The sequence below is a fragment of the Pongo pygmaeus genome, chromosome 22, assembly GCF_028885625.2.
Source record: "Pongo pygmaeus isolate AG05252 chromosome 22, NHGRI_mPonPyg2-v2.0_pri, whole genome shotgun sequence".
Lineage (NCBI taxonomy): Eukaryota > Metazoa > Chordata > Mammalia > Primates > Hominidae > Pongo > Pongo pygmaeus.
This window is the reverse complement of record NC_072395.2, coordinates 32,197,088-32,210,309: the sequence shown is the minus strand read 5'-3', so window position 1 is coordinate 32,210,309 and position 13,222 is coordinate 32,197,088.

Sequence of the window (13,222 nt, the reverse complement as noted above, 5' to 3'; positions counted from 1 at the left end):
CCTCTCTTGAGTTACTTTCTGAAAAAATTATTCCCTTTCTCAAACATTGTTCAAACACTGACACTTCTGAAACTTTTTCCTGACCACCGTGACTACAATGCCTTTCACATTTACCTAAATCATACCCCATGGCAAGTTATTGAAATACAATAGCCAGCAGTGCAATTATAGCAGTTAATTAACTTTAATTATGCTCAATTTCTTCACCAGAAAATAACTAGGGGAAAAGGAGAGATGTTACGTATACCTCACTAGCCTGTTCTTAGGATTTAAAGAGAGCATTATTGAAATAGTAAGGGGGCATGAAATGTATAGTAGGAGTTTACCAAACGTTATTTCTTTGTAACTAGAGCATATTTGTTTTCACATATAAACAGAGAATTCAAAGCCCAAGTAGCCGAAATGATGTAATTTTATTGGATCTACTCCTACAATCTCAGCTTCATTCATTAATGTTGGAAATATTTATGTTCGATTAATTTATGTACGAGAAAATTCATGTGATAGTAGGAATGCAAAGATGAGTGAAAACAAACTCAATCCCTTTTCTCACAAAGTTTATAGATGTTGACCAAGAATTAAGGTGATAAAAAATAAATAAATAGCAGTTAACTATGTAAAATGAGCAAAAGGAGAAGAATATTCTACGCAGAAACACACACACACACAAATTGCGAAGGCAATATGACATGAGAAAGCATTATTCATTCAAGGAACAAATGGTGATGATGATGATGATTGACAAAGCAGGAGCATCGCCATCTTGGACAAGCACCGCCTTTTTAAAGTTCCCCTTGATCAACAACCGCCTAAATCCAAAGGGCATCATCTTAATAGCTAAGGTCAGCATGACCATAAACCACAAATGACATCTCCAACCAGAAACATTCCAACCCTAAAATAAACCCTCCCCTGACCAGAGACATACCAGCCCTGAAATAACCTCCCCTCCAGCAGAAGAGATGTCAGTCCCAAGATAACCTTCCCTTTGAGCGGAAACGTTTCAACTCCTCAATAAACTTTTCCTCCACACAGAAACATTCCAAGTCTGTGATAAGCTCTCTTGCCCTAAAACCCTTAAAACCCTTAGTCTGTAAGAGAGAGCACTCCTGACCAAAAATCAGCCAGAAGCCACTCTCAGGTTTATTCTCCAAAATAAACCTGTCTTTGACTGTTGAGTCACTTTTCGTGTTTCTCTCTTCTTTCTTTAACTCTTACTACAATGATGGTGATAGGAAAGAGATTATGGCTGGAGAAGAAAGCAAGAAGGTAGACACATAAGATTATAACATAAAGCTGCAGTGGAAGACAGATGTCAGAACATGCACAGTTTTGCATTATGTAATCTTTTAAAAAATATTTATCTGAATAGAATTGGGGAAAAAAAGAAAATAAGAGATCTCAGACACAAAAACAATATTTCATGGGGACAAAGAAGGTATATCATTGTGTTGGTCTGCTGTAAGAAGGTGCCACAAACTGGGTATCTGAGAGCATCAGGAGTTTATTTTCTTTTTTTTTCTTTTTCTTTTTTTAATTTTTTTTAATTTTTCTTTCTTTTTTTTATTATTATTATACTTTAGGTTTTAGGGTACAAGTGCACAATGTGCAGGTTAGTTACGTATGTATACATGTGCCATGCTGGTGCGCTGCACCCACTAACTCATCATCTAGCATTAGGTATATCTCCCAATGCTATCCCTCCCCCCTCGCCCCACCCCACAGCACATGTACACCATGGAATACTATGCAGCCATAAAAAATGATGAGTTCATGTCCTTTGTAGGGACATGGATGAAATTGGAAATCATCATTCTCAGTAAACTATCGCAAGAACAAAAAACCAAACACCGCATATTCTCACTCATAGGTGGGAATTGAACAATGAGAACACATGGACACAGGAAGGAGTTTATTTTCTTACACTCCTGGAGGTCGAAAGTCTTAAATCATTATGTTGCTAGGTCTGTGCTTCCTCTGAACATCCTGTTCCAAGCCTCCCTTGTAGCTCCTGGTAATTCCTTGGCTTGTAATGGCATAACTCCTATCTTTATATGATGCTCTCACTCCATGTGTGTATGCCTGTAGCCACATTTTTTCCCTTTTATAAAGACAGCCGTCATTCTAAGGAGGGCACACCCTAATGGCTTCATCTTAACTAATTGTATCTGCCATGACCTTATTTCCAAACAAAGCCACAACTTGAGGTAGTGAGGGTTAGGACTTCAATGTATTAATTGGTGTGGGAGGTGGTATAATTCAACCCATAACAGATGACATATCGTTAATGGTGCATAACTGCAGTCAAATGCCCTACCCATGAGCTATACCCCCCTTTAATGGTACATAACTGATACTTGATATCAAATAAAAATTGTATTTCTTATTTATTAATAATCTGTATTTGTTATTTTACTATTTACTTTTAAACTTGATCTTATATTTAGAGCTTGTGAAAGGAAAATATCTTGGACCCTCAAAATCACTAAGGAAAACTCAAGGCAGGAACTGCTTCATGTGAACCTGCCTCCCATTCTTTTCAAAGTCACTCCTCTGCTCACTGAGATAGATGCATATCTGATTTGCCTCCATGAGAAAGGCTAATCAGAAACCCAAAAGAATGTAACCCTTTGTGTATCACCTATCTGTTGCCTGGAACCTCCCTCCCTGCTTCTAATCCTCCCTGCTTTACTTCAAGTTGTCCCGCCTTTCCAGACCAAACCATTATACATATTACATATTTTGATTGATGTCTCATGTCTCCCTAAATGTATAAAAGCAAGCTGTGCCCTGACCACCTTGGGCACATGTTGTCAGGACTTCCTGAGCCTGTGTCATGGGTGTGTTCTCAACATTGGCAAAATAAGCTTTCCAAATTAACTGAGACCTGCCTCAAACTTCAGAGTTCACAAGCTTATAGTCTATCATCCTTATGATCTTTTAACAGATGTAATTTTTTTTACTGTAAAAATGAAATAACCGTACAGATATGCTGATATAAATCAAACAAAATTAATATTAATGTAATTGAATATTCATTTCCCATAAATTAGGTTACCTTCAATTGAACATCTAGATGAATATTTTATTACCGGTATGTGTTTTCTATATAAAAAGTAAGCATTTGGATTAAGATGGCATTCTAGACTCACATGTGATTCACTTATCCTTGTTGAGAAACTAACACTGTGTAGAAGTGAAAAAAATAGATTAAAGAAAAATAAAATACAGAATTCAGGAGAGGGTGAGACAAAAAACAAAGAGGCGATGTAAAATTTTGGAAGAGAGATGAAGAAGAGGAGTGAGAGGACACAGAAATGAAAATGGAAGCAAAAACTTATGACAGCAACAAGGGGGAACCTTCCTACATCTGGTTAAAAAAAAACATCAGTAAAGAGGACATATGAACACAATTCAGGAAGGCAAAAATAAATCAACATCACAACTAATTTTATGAGGCCAGCATCATCCTGATACCAAAGCCTGGCAGAGACACCAAAAAAAAAGAGAATTTTAGACCAATATCCCTGATGAACATCGATGAAAAAATCCCCAATAAAATACTGGCAAACTGAATTCAGCAGCACATCAAAAGGCTTATCCACCATGATCAAGTGGGCTTCATCCCTGGGATGCAAGTCTGGTTCAACATATGCAAATCAATAAATGTAATCCAGCATATAAACAGAACCAAAGACAAAAACCACATGATTATCTCAGTAGATGCAGAAAAGGCCTTCAACAAAATTCAACGGCCCTTCATGCTAAAAACTCAGTAAATTTTGTATTGATGGGATGTATCTAAAAATAATAAGATCTATTTGTGACAAACCCATAGTCAATATCATACTGAACGGGCAAAAACTGGAAGCATTCCCTTTGAAAACTGGCACAAGACAGGGATGCCCTCTCTCACCACTCCTATTCAACATAGTGTTGGAAGTTCTGGCCAGGGCAATCAGGAAGGAGAAAGAAATAAAGTGTATTCAATTAGGAAAAGAGGAAGTCAAATTGTCCCTGGTTGCAGATGACATTATTGTATGTCTAGAAAACCCCATCGTCTCAGCCCAAAATCTCATTAAGCTGATAAGCAACTTCAGCAAAGTCTCAGGATACAAAATCAATGTGCAACAATCACAAGCATTCTTATACACCATAACAGACAAACAGAGAGCCAAATCATGAGTGAACTCCCGTTCACAACTGCTTCAAAGAGAATAGAATACCTAGGAATCCAAGTTACAAAGGATGTGAAAGACCTTCAAGGAGAACTACAAACCACTGCTCAATGAAATAAAAGAGGACACAAACAAATGGAAGAACATTCCATGCTCATGGATAGGAAGAATCAATATCGTGAAAATAGCCATGCCCAAGGTAATTTATAGATTCAATGCCATTCCCATCAAGCTACCAATGACTTTCTTCACAGAATTGGAAAAAACTACTTTAAAGTTCATATGGAACCAAAAAAGAGCCCGCATCGCCAAGTCAATCCTAAGCCAAAAGAACAAAGCTGGAGGCATCACGCTACCTGACTTCCAACTATACTACAAGGCTACAGTAACCAAAACAGCATGGTACTGGTACCAAAACAGAGATATAGACCAATGGAACAGAATAGAGCCCTCAGAAATAATACCACACATCTACAAATAACTGATCTTTTACAAACCTGACAAAAACAAGAAATGGGGAAAGGATTCCCTATTTAACAAATGGTCCTGGGAAAACTGGCTAGCCACATGTAGAAAGCTGAAACTGGATCCCTTCCTTACACCTTATACAAAAATTAATTCAAGATGGATTAAAAACTTAAATGTTAGACCTAAAACCATAAAAACCCTAGAAGAAAACCTAGGCAATACCATTCAGGACATAGGCATGAGCAAGGACTTCATATCTAAAACACCAAAAGCAATGGCAACAAAAGCCAAAATTGACAAATGGGATCTAATTAAACTAAAGAGCTTCTGCACAGCAAAAGAAACTACCATCAGAGTGAACATGCAACTTACAGAATGGGAGAAAATTTTTGCAATCTACTCATCTGACAAAGGGCTAATATCTAGAATCTACAAAGAACTCAAGCAAATTTACAAGAAAAAACAAACAACCCCATCAAAAAGTGGGTGAAGGATATGAACAGACACTTCTCAAAAGAAGACATTTATGCAGCCAAAAGACACATGAAAAAATGCTCATCATCACTGGTCATCAGAGAAATGCAAATCAAAATCACAATGAGATACCATCTCACACCAGTTAGAATGGCAATCATTAAAAAGTCAGGAAACAACAGGTGCTGGAGAGGATGTGGAGAAATAGGAACACTTTTACACTATTGGTGGGACTGTAAACTAGTTCAACCATTGTGGAAGTCAGTGTGGCGATTCCTCAGGGATCTAGAACTAGAAACACCATTTGACCCAGCCATCCCATTACTGGGTATATACCCAAAGAAATATAAATCATGCTGCTATAAAGACACATGCACACGTATGTTTATTGTGGCACTACTCACAATAGCAAAGACTTGGAACCAACCCAAATGTCCGACAATGATAGACTGGATTAAGAAAATGTGGCACATATACACCATGGAATACTATGCAGCCATAAAAATGATGAGTTCATGTCCTTTATAGGGACATGGATGAAGCTGGAAACCATCACTCTCAGCAAACTATCCCAAGGACAAAAAACCAAACACCACACGTTCTCACTCATAGGTGGGAATTGAACAATGAGAACACATAGACACAGGAAGGGGAACATCAGACACCAGGGCCTGTTGTGGGGTTGGGGGAGGGATAGCATTAAGAGATATACCTAATGCTAAATGACGAGTTAATGGGTGCAGCACACCAACATGGCACATGTATACATATGTAACAAACCTGCATGTTGTCCCCATGTACCCTAGAACTTAAAGTATAATAAAAAAATATATATATATAAAAGAAAACAAACAAAAAATAATAAATATTGTCAAGGAAAAAAAGATTATTAAAGCATATGGAGAAGTTACTTTCAAATAAAAAAGATGACATTCAGAGGAGTTAAAAAAAAGACTCTTAGATATATGACTGATAAAAATAGAAATTCTTTAGAGCAATCAGTATATAAAAATTCTGAAATGTTTCTGGATGCAGAAGGGGGACAAAAACAACAGACAACATGATGGAAAAGAAACATACGAAAGCAGTCCAAAGGATCAGATATATAAATAGAATTCCCAAAGAGAGAAAAAATTTAGAGAGGAGGGGTTATAATAGATATATATGCATTATATATATATAGACATATACACATATATATACTATACCGACATTCTAAGAGCTGAGATGTATTCTGAATCTTCAGAGGCAGAGTGATCATTAAGTGGCTAGCATAGTTTTAAGAAGAAAGAGAAAAGAAGGCCGGAAACAGTGGCTCACGGCTGTAATCCCAGAACTTTGGGAGGCAGAAGTGGGTAGATCACCTGAGGTCAGGAGTTCGAGTCCAGCCTGGCCAACATGGCAAAACCCCGTCTCTACTAAAAATACAAAAATTAGCCAGGCATGGTGGCGCGTGCCTGTAATGCCAGCTACTCGGGAGGCTGAGGCAGGAGAATCACTTGTACTGGGGAGTTAGAGGTGCCAGTGAGCCAAGATTGCACCACTGCACTCCAGCCTTGGTGACATAGCAAGACTCCGTTTAAAAGGAAAAAAAAGAAAGGGAGAGAGAGAGAGAAGAGATAACCTTGCACAATTATTTGGATTCTAAACTGCCAAGGATGAAGTAAAAATAAATGTAAATATTGTATATTGTTTAGGTATCCTCTAAGATGCCTCCAAGATTTCATATCGTAGAAAATGTTGAAGTCCTTAAGTAACAGGAAATACAAATGTCAAATTCTTTTTACCAGCAGAGCTATACCAGGGGTGTGAAATGTGTTTTTGTAACACTAGGTAAACATGTCCTTATGACCTTTCAGAGGTGCCAACTAGAAAGCTGGGTAACCAAAGTGTTTGTTACAGTTGGAAGATAGATGTTATGTGCCAATAAAAGTGATGTTGCCACACTGATTATATTCTTCAGCCTGTCATTCTTTCAGTATATGTCAGTTCAAGTGTATGAGTGATGACATCAGCAGAAATAGTTGATTTTTTTCATTTCCCTCATAAACTATATATTCTGCAACTTTATACAACAGATAAAGAAGCCAAGAAAGCTGAAAAAAATTGACTGACAAAGAAAAATGTCTTTGGCATTCTTTAATTTAAGGAGAAATTTGAATAGCACCAGGCTTCAGTTAATGTTTACTATATGAAATATGGTGATAACTATAGCATTGACTGAAGTAAAAGTTCAGATCTGTATTTAAGATAATTATTTCAAAAGTGTCAAAGTTGACATTGTTGTTATAAAAAGTAAATTGTAATGAAATGTTTGCAACGAAATACATAGACTTTTAAAAATAGAACTTTGCACTGTGAAAACGTGCGTGTCTTGCTGAAAGATAATAATATGTTGTATCCAAGTTTACCTAACCTAGTCCAGAAAAATAAAAATTCCTGGCACCGTGTTTTATAAAGAAAAATACTGACCTTGTGATTTCCCTATACGTCACTCTGAAATTACACTGAACATAAATGTAACAATAAGCTTAAGAATATACAAAATGTAGAATATTGTTTATTTAATCATTGGAAGGTTTCATTTACATAACTAGCTAGTGACTTTATACGCACTTTAGTCCAACATGTGAAGTTGGTGATAAATTATATTTTAAAAGAACTAAATATATTTCCAAAAATTATATAATAAATCAATTACTGAATGAGAAAGAGAAATAAGTAAAAGTGAATTGTGTTTTTAAAAATGCTCAAAATAAAATTACTTTTCTATGTGTTTAGTATATATTAGAATTACTGGATTCAATTCAAACATAGTCATCATCTTTTGCAATGGTAAATAGTGAGGAAAGTAGCTTTTTTTCAGTGATAACATTGGCATAAGATAGAAAAATATAAAAGTCTGAAAAAAGTATTAAAAGTTAAAAGTTTTACTATCCTATATTTCAAAAGTGTGATCATACATTACAAATAAAACCTAGGAATCACTTAACCAGAAGTCACAATACATCGACAAATTGGATCAACAGAAAAGAAGAAAAATACATATAAATATATATTTAACAGTGAAAACAACCATTTTAAATATTAAATAAATGTATTACAAAAACAAAGAATAATGAAAACATTTATTAGGCTAAGTATAAGTAGGTATAATGTCTAATTTATTACACATAAACTGTCAGTGACTTTGCAGAAAGACTGCATTTTTAGGTCATAACATACACAAACTCTAGCTTAAATAGATTGTTTTAGGAGGACATGCCTTCATTTATATAAAAGATATTACCATGTATTATCAAAGACTTGAGTATATGTTCTTAGATTAGATTTCCAGAAATGTGAATATTCTTTAACCCCAAAAAGTCAGAATGCAAAGATAATTAGATATTATTGGGTATTGAATTCAGATCAAATATTAATAAAACAGCATTCGTTACTAATGTTTAGAACTAATGTTTATTGAACAGACATTAACTTATTTAATCTTCACCAAAAACCAATGCAGTGCCATATATTACGATTTCTTAACAAGCACACATTGTTTAATAAAATATTAATACAATAATAGAGTGTGACTTCACACTTATACAAATAGATCATACTGTTTACAGGAAAATTAACATATGTTTGACACAGTGACATCTAAGACAACTCAAATATTAAATAAAAAGATCAATCGAGACCAGCCTGGCCAAGATGATGAAACCCCATCTCCGCTAAAAATAGAAAAATCAGCCAGGAGCAGTGGTGGGCGCTTTTAATCCCAGCTACTCAGGAGCCTGAGGCAGGAGAATCACTTGAATCCAGGAGGTGGAGGTTGCAGTGAGCCGAGATGGTGCCACTGTACTCTAACCTGGGTCACAGAGCAAGACTCCGTGTCAAAAAAAAAAAATCAAATGAATGTCCATTTACCCCAATTACTGAAATGACAATGCAGAACTATTAAAGCAAAAATTCCGTGAGAGTAAGACCTCTAACAGTGGGGGAGAGAATAACCTTCAACATTGAATAAATGAGTTTAACAATGTTCAGGAATATGGATTATTGATAAATATTGTTTAAATATAAGCAATATAGTTTCAGCTGCAGATTAGATAACACGAAAAGATAACATGACGTTAGTTTCCCAGTGAAATGCCAGAGATATCGTGCAGAGATTTGGCAGATAGGGTAGTTGTACAGGATTTAAATGTAAAGATGTAACACCAAGGGAGGAATTTAACTCCAGGGAAATTTTTTAAAATACGAACATTCTCTAAAGAAATTGTACGAAGTTCACGGGAGAGCAAACATTTTTACAGTGCCTGCTGGTCATCTAGGGAAAACTTTCATCCGTGAAATACCATGTGTATGGATGTGGGTAGGTGGCATCAGTTCTCTAGTGACCACTCTTAAAATGAAGCTGTTCAGTTAAATTGCAGCACCATTTGAGTAAATGGCCCAATGAGTTCGTTGTTGTTGTTGTTGTTTTAAAAAGATCCATAAGGAAACAGACACACGTGGGCTAACAGAAGATAAACATATCTCAATGATTTAAAATAAACAATCCAGTATTCTATTTTTAAATTGAAATGGATAATCAGGCAGACAACTAGCAACATACAAAGTGAAGGTAGCTAGCCAGATAAGCAGCCATTAAAAAAAAAAGAAAGAAAGAAACTTTATTACAGACTCGGGATAAATATATTTTAAATAACAGATGGAAACACTTAAAATAATCTCTTTATAGAAATAAAGTAATATAAGAAATAGAGTAATATAGAAAAAGATGGTTATAAACAGGATATTTTCGAAAAATAAACAGACAACGGTAACAAGTTAATGGAAACAAAAATTATCATTGAAAAGAAAACCAAAGATTCAAAAGGATTCAAAACTATGTTAAATGAAGTTTTATCTAAAATTAGAAGAGGCTGAGCACAGTGGTTCATGCCTGTAATGGCAGAATTTTGGGAGGCAGAGTCAGGAGGATTGCTTGAGCTCAGAAGTTTGAGACCAGCCTGGGCAACAGAGTGAGACCTTGTTGCTACAAAAAATCAAAAATATATCTGGGTTTGGTGATGCGTGCATGTAGTCACAGCTACTCAGGAGGGTGAGGCGGAAGGATCGCTTGAGCCCAGGGAACGAGGCTGCAGTGAGTCGTGATCACACCACTGCACTCCAGCCTGGGTGACAGAGCACAACTCTGTCTCAAAATAAATAAATAAAATGAACAAAAGATAAATAAAGTAAAATTAGAAGAAAAAATAAAAACAAGGAAAATGTGAGAGAAATTCTAAGATATGAAAATCAATTCAGAAGGTGAAGTGAAAATAACAATACAAGAACAGAGATCATCAACCAAATAAAATTTCCAAGCTTATTTTACAAATAACTTTACAAGGAAAGGGTCCAGTGAGTATTATATCAAATAATTTGACTCACACTAATTACATGATTCTGGAGTCTCAAATGATAAGCACAAAGGAAATCCAAATGATACATATAACTTGTAATGAAATACCAAATGGGGTATGGTTTTCAGTAAATAACATGCTAAAAAAAGAAATAAAACCTCAAGACAACATTTAGGTTGTGAACATTCTCCCAGAGTCCCAGCATTCATGCTATTTAACAAAAAGGTTAATAATATGATCCTACAGTGAATAATATTTACACAATATTACTGTATACAGTGTAATGGATTGACTTTAGATTTACAACAAATTTAGAGACAAAGAACTATATAGTAGTTAAGGAACCATATTAACACACTCGAAAGTGTTAAAGATACAGCAAACAGCTATGACACTGAAAAGGAAAAAAAAAACAGCAGAAACATAAGAGAACTAATATCATCATACAAAAAATCCAAGATGAAGACCAACATTCACAGAACAAAATAGAGAAGTACACTTGAAATATTAATACCATAAGAATAAGAGAGGATTGGAGAGAGAATATGGTGAGAATATAAAGCAAGTCATCTAATTTTTTTTTAAGATTTGGGTGAGGACAAACTAGATCACTACATAAGATTTTTACTTTCTGGTGAGTAATATTCCATACACAAAAATTCTATATAAAATGTATTTCTAATATTCTTAAACACCTGAAACAAAATAGCTTATATTCTAAAACAAAGAAAAAAAAGGAAATCTAATAATTAGAAAACCTTACTTTAAATAATAGAAATTCAAAAAATTGCTGATCTGTATAAACAAAATAAAACTGATTTTTTAGGAAAATATCTTAAGCAATAAAATATTTTGACTTAAAACCGTTATTTTGGCAAGACAGTAGAATGCAGACAACAAAAATGAGAACAATCAACTAAAGGATGATTTTAATTATTCTTTATTTTAGGATATTTTTGCAAATATTTGCAAACATGTCAATGCAATTTTATAACAGCAAACATGGTCATGACATGCTTTTCATATCTTTATAAATTTGAGATATTGTTCTTGTTGACTATTTTCAGCTTATTGCACCAAAACATTCTCAACTTTTCACTTAATAATTTCCTTCATCTTACCGCTACTATTTCCTTCATCTTATCGCTACTACTTCCTTCATCTTACCACTACTAATTTTATATTCTAATTTTACATATGAGAATTCTCCACAAAAAAAGTACTCTCAATTTTAGCTTTAAACAGGGAATGCAGATCTAAGTGCGAAGATACCACTGAGTGGAATTTGTATCTGAGAAAAACAAACAATAAGCATCATTCCTTTTATGAACTTAAAAATCTATGATTATTAAAATTAACACAAAGGCAAGTGGAAGAGGAGCTATGGTAAAATAATAGTATTCAACCACAGGTGCAGGGTTATTTTTCATAAGCAGCAGCACCAGCACATTCCAGCTCTTGCTTTAATTAGTGGTATTTGTGTCTAGTTAATGCCTATCTTATCTTCCAAATGCCACTCCCCTGGCAGCACAGCCATTCATTTTTGCATGCTTCTCCCTATGAAGAAGTAGAGTAATTTCTGTTACAGCAACTATAAATTGTCAGAATACAAATCACTACATAATATTGAAAAATGAAAATTATATTTTACTGTCGAATGAGAGCTCCTAAAATCCTCTGTAACTTTTGGAAGTTTTCTGATCATTTCTTTTCCTGTTAATACAACTAAGAATGTTAGTTAGTGGAAATAACTGACTGGCATAGACTGGTGTTGGTGAAAACACTTTGTTCTGTCTGACTAGTCAACACTTTTCTGATGAGATTCTACTTTTATCTGTTGCTTCCAAAATGATATGTGTAAATTGACTTGAATCATTTTTTAAAGAAAATTTCTTGTATAAATAATTATTGGTATTGGACACCCTCGAGGGTCAGTGGATATTTCAGTGGTCGTCTAGATATCACCTGGAAATATTTGTGGATTAATATTTGTTAGCAATGAATTGAGTAACAAAAAGACTGCCAATTATTTATTGTGGCAGGCATAGTTGTAATTCTGAACTCGATTTTGATACTTTCATTGACTACATATTTCTAAACTGCACTATGTAAATTTTGTATAGATTTATAGTGCATTTTATGTTTGATCATGCTTGATCTCTCTCAATGTTTTTATTTTTGAATTGTTTTTAGCTATTATCTTGGGGCTATTTCAGATGATTGTTAATTCTGATGATTCTATTAGGTTACTACAAATCAAATCACGTCTATATTTTGGTTGAAATTTTCTAAATTATGTAGATAGGTTTGGGACATATCATGCACTTAGTAATATTATATCTTCCTGTTTTTTCTATTTTTGTTCTATTCTTCAAATGGCTACTACACATTTTACAGTAAGTAATTACAGCATAGGCTTTTCTGTAAATGTGTAAAACATAGTATGTAACTTAGGTCTGATAACCTTATTGAACACAATTTCTAGAATTAATTGCTTACATTTGCATCCTTTGTATTTTGTAAGTAGTTAGGATTTACACAAACAGAATCTTGAAATGTTCATTCAAATATGTGTAATTGCTTGTCTATTTCCACTGGCTTAAATTTCAAGAATACTATTCAGTGACAGTAGACTTGCTTACGGATTGACTTTTATCTTGACATTTCATTGTGAAGTATCTTAGTATTATATAAAATAGATAT